Raw genomic sequence first — 9,637 nt, 5'->3', positions numbered from 1 at the left:
AGATAAAGCCATAAACATGTGTATCCGAGTCTTCTATCAAATGTTACAGCTATTTATATGAAGTTGTACAAAAACGCTTTCTTTCGCCAAGACAGTGCGTTTCTCACTGTTACATGCATTTGAATGGGGAACTCGACCGAAACAAAGTATAGGTTTTCATTATGTGTATAACTTGAAAATCTTAGCTCAAACAGCTGCAAATCCTGTTTTCCCAGCACAGGGACCTTGAGTTCTATAAGATAAAGCCATAAACATGTGTATCCGAGTCTTCTATCAAAAGTTACAGCTATTTATATGAAGTTGTACAAAAACGCTTTCTTTCGCCAAGACAGTGCGTTTCTCACTGTTACATGCATTTGAATGGGGAACTCGACCGAAACAAAGTATAGGTTTTCATTATGTGTATAACTTGGACATCTTAGCTCAAACAGCTGCAAATCCTGTTTTCCCAGCACAGGGACCTTGAGTTCTATAAGATAAAGCCATAAACATGTGTATCCGAGTCTTCTATCAAAAGTTACAGCTATTTATATGAAGTTGTACAAAAACGCTTTCTTTCGCCAAGACAGTGCGTTTCTCACTGTTACATGCATTTGAATGGGGAACTCGACCGAAACAAAGTATAGGTTTTCATTATGTGTATAACTTGGACATCTTAGCTCAAACGGCTGCAAATCCTGTTTTCCCAGCACAGGGACCTTGAGTTCTATAAGATAAAGCCATAAACATGTGTATCCGAGTCTTCTATCAAAAGTTACAGCTATTTATATGAAGTTGTACAAAAACGCTTTCTTTCGCCAAGACAGTGCGTTTCTCACTGTTACATGCATTTGAATGGGGAACTCGACCGAAACAAAGTATAGGTTTTCATTATGTGTATAACTTGAAAATCTTAGCTCAAACAGCTGCAAATCCTGTTTTCCCAGCACAGGGACCTTGAGTTCTATAAGATAAAGCCATAAACATGTGTATCCGAGTCTTCTATCAAAAGTTACAGCTATTTATATGAAGTTGTACAAAAACGCTTTCTTTCGCCAAGACAGTGCGTTTCTCACTGTTACATGCATTTGAATGGGGAACTCGACCGAAACAAAGTATAGGTTTTCATTATGTGTATAACTTGAAAATCTTAGCTCAAACAACTGCAAATCCTGTTTTCCCAGCACAGGGACCTTGAGTTCTATAAGATAAAGCCATAAACATGTGTATCCGAGTCTTCTATCAAAAGTTACAGCTATTTATATGAAGTTGTACAAAAACGCTTTCTTTCGCCAAGACAGTGCGTTTCTCACTGTTACATGCATTTGAATGGGGAACTCGACCGAAACAAAGTATAGGTTTTCATTATGTGTATAACTTGAAAATCTTAGCTCAAACAGCTGCAAATCCTGTTTTCCCAGCACAGGGACCTTGAGTTCTATAAGATAAAGCCATAAACATGTGTATCCGAGTCTTCTATCAAAAGTTACAGCTATTTATATGAAGTTGTACAAAAACGCTTTCTTTCGCCAAGACAGTGCGTTTCTCACTGTTACATGCATTTGAATGGGGAACTCGACCGAAACAAAGTATAGGTTTTCATTATGTGTATAACTTGAAAATCTTAGCTCAAACAGCTGCAAATCCTGTTTTCCCAGCACAGGGACCTTGAGTTCTATAAGATAAAGCCATAAACATGTGTATCCGAGTCTTCTATCAAATGTTACAGCTATTTATATGAAGTTGTACAAAAACGCTTTCTTTCGCCAAGACAGTGCGTTTCTCACTGTTACATGCATTTGAATGGGGAACTCGACCGAAACAAAGTATAGGTTTTCATTATGTGTATAACTTGAAAATCTTAGCTCAAACAGCTGCAAATCCTGTTTTCCCAGCACAGGGACCTTGAGTTCTATAAGATAAAGCCATAAACATGTGTATCCGAGTCTTCTATCAAAAGTTACAGCTATTTATATGAAGTTGTACAAAAACGCTTTCTTTCGCCAAGACAGTGCGTTTCTCACTGTTACATGCATTTGAATGGGGAACTCGACCGAAACAAAGTATAGGTTTTCATTATGTGTATAACTTGAAAATCTTAGCTCAAACAACTGCAAATCCTGTTTTCCCAGCACAGGGACCTTGAGTTCTATAAGATAAAGCCATAAACATGTGTATCCGAGTCTTCTATCAAAAGTTACAGCTATTTATATGAAGTTGTACAAAAACGCTTTCTTTCGCCAAGACAGTGCGTTTCTCACTGTTACATGCATTTGAATGGGGAACTCGACCGAAACAAAGTATAGGTTTTCATTATGTGTATAACTTGAAAATCTTAGCTCAAACAACTGCAAATCCTGTTTTCCCAGCACAGGGACCTTGAGTTCTATAAGATAAAGCCATAAACATGTGTATCCGAGTCTTCTATCAAAAGTTACAGCTATTTATATGAAGTTGTACAAAAACGCTTTCTTTCGCCAAGACAGTGCGTTTCTCACTGTTACATGCATTTGAATGGGGAACTCGACCGAAACAAAGTATAGGTTTTCATTATGTGTATAACTTGAAAATCTTAGCTCAAACAGCTGCAAAACCTGTTTTCCCAGCACAGGGACCTTGAGTTCTATAAGATAAAGCCATAAACATGTGTATACGAGTCTTCTATCAAAAGTTACAGCTATTTATATGAAGTTGTACAAAAACGCTTTCTTTCGCCAAGACAGTGCGTTTCTCACTGTTACATGCATTTGAATGGGGAACTCGACCGAAACAAAGTATAGGTTTTCATTATGTGTATAACTTGAAAATCTTAGCTCAAACAGCTGCAAATCCTGTTTTCCCAGCACGGGGACCTTGAGTTCTATAAGATAAAGCCATAAACATGTGTATCCGAGTCTTCTATCAAAAGTTACAGCTATTTATATGAAGTTGTACAAAAACGCTTTCTTTCGCCAAGACAGTGCGTTTCTCACTGTTACATGCATTTGAATGGGGAACTCGACCGAAACAAAGTATAGGTTTTCATTATGTGTATAACTTGAAAATCTTAGCTCAAACAGCTGCAAATCCTGTTTTCCCAGCACAGGGACCTTGAGTTCTATAAGATAAAGCCATAAACATGTGTATCCGAGTCTTCTATCAAAAGTTACAGCTATTTATATGAAGTTGTACAAAAACGCTTTCTTTCGCCAAGACAGTGCGTTTCTCACTGTTACATGCATTTGAATGGGGAACTCGACCGAAACAAAGTATAGGTTTTCATGATGTGTATAACTTGGACATCTTAGCTCAAACGGCTGCAAATCCTGTTTTCCCAGCACAGGGACCTTGAGTTCTATAAGATAAAGCCATAAACATGTGTATCCGAGTCTTCTATCAAAAGTTACAGCTATTTATATGAAGTTGTACAAAAACGCTTTCTTTCGCCAAGACAGTGCGTTTCTCACTGTTACATGCATTTGAATGGGGAACTCGACCGAAACAAAGTATAGGTTTTCATTATGTGTATAACTTGAAAATCTTAGCTCAAACAACTGCAAATCCTGTTTTCCCAGCACAGGGACCTTGAGTTCTATAAGATAAAGCCATAAACATGTGTATCCGAGTCTTCTATCAAAAGTTACAGCTATTTATATGAAGTTGTACAAAAACGCTTTCTTTCGCCAAGACAGTGCGTTTCTCACTGTTACATGCATTTGAATGGGGAACTCGACCGAAACAAAGTATAGGTTTTCATTATGTGTATAACTTGAAAATCTTAGCTCAAACAGCTGCAAAACCTGTTTTCCCAGCACAGGGACCTTGAGTTCTATAAGATAAAGCCATAAACATGTGTATCCGAGTCTTCTATCAAAAGTTACAGCTATTTATATGAAGTTGTACAAAAACGCTTTCTTTCGCCAAGACAGTGCGTTTCTCACTGTTACATGCATTTGAATGGGGAACTCGACCGAAACAAAGTATAGGTTTTCATTATGTGTATAACTTGAAAATCTTAGCTCAAACGGCTGCAAATCCTGTTTTCCCAGCACAGGGACCTTGAGTTCTATAAGATAAAGCCATAAACATGTGTATCCGAGTCTTCTATCAAAAGTTACAGCTATTTATATGAAGTTGTACAAAAACGCTTTCTTTCGCCAAGACAGTGCGTTTCTCACTGTTACATGCATTTGAATGGGGAACTCGACCGAAACAAAGTATAGGTTTTCATTATGTGTATAACTTGAAAATCTTAGCTCAAACAACTGCAAATCCTGTTTTCCCAGCACAGGGACCTTGAGTTCTATAAGATAAAGCCATAAACATGTGTATCCGAGTCTTCTATCAAAAGTTACAGCTATTTATATGAAGTTGTACAAAAACGCTTTCTTTCGCCAAGACAGTGCGTTTCTCACTGTTACATGCATTTGAATGGGGAACTCGACCGAAACAAAGTATAGGTTTTCATTATGTGTATAACTTGAAAATCTTAGCTCAAACAGCTGCAAATCCTGTTTTCCCAGCACAGGGACCTTGAGTTCTATAAGATAAAGCCATAAACATGTGTATCCGAGTCTTCTATCAAAAGTTACAGCTATTTATATGAAGTTGTACAAAAACGCTTTATTTCGCCAAGACAATGCGTTTCTCACTGTTACATGCATTTGAATGGGGAACTCGACCGAAACAAAGTATAGGTTTTCATTATGTGTATAACTTGAAAATCTTAGCTCAAACAGCTGCAAAACCTGTTTTCCCAGCACAGGGACCTAGAGTTCTATAAGATAAAGCCATAAACATGTGTATCCGAGTCTTCTATCAAAAGTTACAGCTATTTATATGAAGTTGTACAAAAACGCTTTCTTTCGCCAAGACAGTGCGTTTCTCACTGTTACATGCATTTGAATGGGGAACTCGACCGAAACAAAGTATAGGTTTTCATTATGTGTATAACTTGAAAATCTTAGCTCAAACAGCTGCAAATCCTGTTTTCCCAGCACAGGAACCTTGAGTTCTATAAGATAAAGCCATAAACATGTGTATCTGAGTCTTCTATCAAAAGTTACAGCTATTTATATGAAGTTGTACAAAAACGCTTTCTTTCGCCAAGACAGTGCGTTTCTCACTGTTACATGCATTTGAATGGGGAACTCGACCGAAACAAAGTATAGGTTTTCATTATGTGTATAACTTGAAAATCTTAGCTCAAACAGCTGCAAATCCTGTTTTCCCAGCACAGGAACCTTGAGTTCTATAAGATAAAGCCATAAACATGTGTATCTGAGTCTTCTATCAAAAGTTACAGCTATTTATATGAAGTTGTACAAAAACGCTTTCTTTCGCCAAGACAGTGCGTTTCTCACTGTTACATGCATTTGAATGGGGAACTCGACCGAAACAAAGTATAGGTTTTCATTATGTGTATAACTTGAAAATCTTAGCTCAAACAACTGCAAATCCTGTTTTCCCAGCACAGGGACCTTGAGTTCTATAAGATAAAGCCATAAACATGTGTATCCGAGTCTTCTATCAAAAGTTACAGCTATTTATATGAAGTTGTACAAAAACGCTTTCTTTCGCCAAGACAGTGCGTTTCTCACTGTTACATGCATTTGAATGGGGAACTCGACCGAAACAAAGTATAGGTTTTCATTATGTGTATAACTTGAAAATCTTAGCTCAAACAGCTGCAAAACCTGTTTTCCCAGCACAGGGACCTTGAGTTCTATAAGATAAAGCCATAAACATGTGTATACGAGTCTTCTATCAAAAGTTACAGCTATTTATATGAAGTTGTACAAAAACGCTTTCTTTCGCCAAGACAGTGCGTTTCTCACTGTTACATGCATTTGAATGGGGAACTCGACCGAAACAAAGTATAGGTTTTCATTATGTGTATAACTTGAAAATCTTAGCTCAAACAGCTGCAAATCCTGTTTTCCCAGCACAGGGACCTTGAGTTCTATAAGATAAAGCCATAAACATGTGTATCCGAGTCTTCTATCAAAAGTTACAGCTATTTATATGAAGTTGTACAAAAACGCTTTCTTTCGCCAAGACAGTGCGTTTCTCACTGTTACATGCATTTGAATGGGGAACTCGACCGAAACAAAGTATAGGTTTTCATTATGTGTATAACTTGAAAATCTTAGCTCAAACAGCTGCAAATCCTGTTTTCCCAGCACAGGGACCTTGAGTTCTATAAGATAAAGCCATAAACATGTGTATCCGAGTCTTCTATCAAAAGTTACAGCTATTTATATGAAGTTGTACAAAAACGCTTTCTTTCGCCAAGACAGTGCGTTTCTCACTGTTACATGCATTTGAATGGGGAACTCGACCGAAACAAAGTATAGGTTTTCATTATGTGTATAACTTGAAAATCTTAGCTCAAACGGCTGCAAATCCTGTTTTCCCAGCACAGGGACCTTGAGTTCTATAAGATAAAGCCATAAACATGTGTATCCGAGTCTTCTATCAAAAGTTACAGCTATTTATATGAAGTTGTACAAAAACGCTTTCTTTCGCCAAGACAGTGCGTTTCTCACTGTTACATGCATTTGAATGGGGAACTCGACCGAAACAAAGTATAGGTTTTCATTATGTGTATAACTTGGAAATCTTAGCTCAAACAGCTGCAAATCCTGTTTTCCCAGCACGGGGACCTTGAGTTCTATAAGATAAAGCCATAAACATGTGTATCCGAGTCTTCTATCAAAAGTTACAGCTATTTATATGAAGTTGTACAAAAACGCTTTCTTTCGCCAAGACAGTGCGTTTCTCACTGTTGCATGCATTTGAATGGGGAACTCGACCGAAACAAAGTATAGGTTTTCATTATGTGTATAACTTGAAAATCTTAGCTCAAACAGCTGCAAATCCTGTTTTCCCAGCACAGGGACCTTGAGTTCTATAAGATAAAGCCATAAACATGTGTATCCGAGTCTTCTATCAAAAGTTACAGCTATTTATATGAAGTTGTACAAAAACGCTTTCTTTCGCCAAGACAGTGCGTTTCTCACTGTTGCATGCATTTGAATGGGGAACTCGACCGAAACAAAGTATAGGTTTTCATTATGTGAATAACTTGAAAATCTTAGCTCAAACAGCTGCAAAACCTGTTTTCCCAGCACGGGGACCTTGAGTTCTATAAGATAAAGCCATAAACATGTGTATACGAGTCTTCTATCAAAAGTTAGAGCTAATTATATGAAGTTGTACAAAAACGCTTTCTTTCGCCAAGACAGTGCGTTTCTCACAATTGCATGCATTTGAATGGGGAACTCGACCGAAACAAAGTATAGGTTTTCATTATGTGAATAACTTGAAAATCTTAGCTCAAACAGCTGCAAAACCTGTTTTCCCAGCACGGGGACCTTGAGTTCTATAAGATAAAGCCATAAACATGTGTATACGAGTCTTCTATCAAAAGTTAGAGCTATTTATATGAAGTTGTACAAAAACGCTTTCTTTCGCCAAGACAGTGCGTTTCTCACTGTTACATGCATTTGAATGGGGAACTCGACCGAAACAAAGTATAGGTTTTCATTATGTGTATAACTTGGAAATCTTAGCTCAAACGGCTGCAAATCCTGTTTTCCCAGCACGGGGACCTTGAGTTCTATAAGATAAAGCCATAAACATGTGTATCCGAGTCTTCTATCAAAAGTTACAGCTATTTATATGAAGTTGTACAAAAACGCTTTCTTTCGCCAAGACAGTGCGTTTCTCACTGTTACATGCATTTGAATGGGGAACTCGACCGAAACAAAGTATAGGTTTTCATTATGTGTATAACTTGAAAATCTTAGCTCAAACAGCTGCAAATCCTGTTTTCCCAGCACGGGGACCTTGAGTTCTATAAGATAAAAGCCATAAACATGTGTATCCGAGTCTTCTATCAAAAGTTACAGCTATTTATATGAAGTTGTACAAAAACGCTTTCTTTCGCCAAGACAGTGCGTTTCTCACTGTTACATGCATTTGAATGGGGAACTCGACCGAAACAAAGTATAGGTTTTCATTATGTGTATAACTTTGAAATCTTAGCTCAAACGGCTGCAAATCCTGTTTTCCCAGCACGGGGACCTTGAGTTCTATAAGATAAAGCCATAAACATGTGTATCCGAGTCTTCTATCAAAAGTTACAGCTATTTATATGAAGTTGTACAAAAACGCTTTCTTTCGCCAAGACAGTGCGTTTCTCACTGTTACATGCATTTGAATGGGGAACTCGACCGAAACAAAGTATAGGTTTTCATTATGTATATAACTTGGACATCTTAGCTCAAACGGCTGCAAATCCTGTTTTCCCAGCACAGGGACCTTGAGTTCTATAAGATAAAGCCATAAACATGTGTATCCGAGTCTTCTATCAAAAGTTACAGCTATTTATATGAAGTTGTACAAAAACGCTTTCTTTCGCCAAGACAGTGCGTTTCTCACTGTTACATGCATTTGAATGGGGAACTCGACCGAAACAAAGTATAGGTTTTCATTATGTGTATAACTTGAAAATCTTAGCTCAAACAGCTGCAAAACCTGTTTTCCCAGCACGGGGACCTTGAGTTCTATAAGATAAAGCCATAAACATGTGTATACGAGTCTTCTATCAAAAGTTACAGCTAATTATATGAAGTTGTACAAAAACGCTTTCTTTCGCCAAGACAGTGCGTTTCTCACTGTTACATGCATTTGAATGGGGAACTCGACCGAAACAAAGTATAGGTTTTCATTATGTGTATAACTTGGACATCTTAGCTCAAACGGCTGCAAATCCTGTTTTCCCAGCACAGGGACCTTGAGTTCTATAAGATAAAGCCATAAACATGTGTATCCGAGTCTTCTATCAAAAGTTACAGCTATTTATATGAAGTTGTACAAAAACGCTTTCTTTCGCCAAGACAGTGCGTTTCTCACTGTTACATGCATTTGAATGGGGAACTCGACCGAAACAAAGTATAGGTTTTCATTATGTGTATAACTTGAAAATCTTAGCTCAAACAGCTGCAAATCCTGTTTTCCCAGCACAGGGACCTTGAGTTCTATAAGATAAAGCCATAAACATGTGTATCCGAGTCTTCTATCAAAAGTTACAGCTATTTATATGAAGTTGTACAAAAACGCTTTCTTTCGCCAAGACAGTGCGTTTCTCACTGTTACATGCATTTGAATGGGGAACTCGACCGAAACAAAGTATAGGTTTTCATTATGAGTATAACTTGAAAATCTTAGCTCAAACAGCTGCAAATCCTGTTTTCCCAGCACAGGGACCTTGAGTTCTATAAGATAAAGCCATAAACATGTGTATCCGAGTCTTCTATCAAAAGTTACAGCTATTTATATGAAGTTGTACAAAAACGCTTTCTTTCGCCAAGACAGTGCGTTTCTCACTGTTACATGCATTTGAATGGGGAACTCGACCGAAACAAAGTATAGGTTTTCATTATGTGTATAACTTGAAAATCTTAGCTCAAACAGCTGCAAATCCTGTTTTCCCAGCACAGGGACCTTGAGTTCTATAAGATAAAGCCATAAACATGTGTATCCGAGTCTTCTATCAAAAGTTACAGCTATTTATATGAAGTTGTACAAAAACGCTTTCTTTCGCCAAGACAGTGCGTTTCTCACTGTTACATGCATTTGAATGGGGAACTCGACCGAAACAAAGTATAGGTTT

The sequence above is a fragment of the Aulonocara stuartgranti genome (assembly GCF_965226115.1).
Source record: "Aulonocara stuartgranti genome assembly, chromosome: 12".
Lineage (NCBI taxonomy): Eukaryota > Metazoa > Chordata > Actinopteri > Cichliformes > Cichlidae > Aulonocara > Aulonocara stuartgranti.
Note: the sequence above shows the minus strand (reverse complement) of the source record.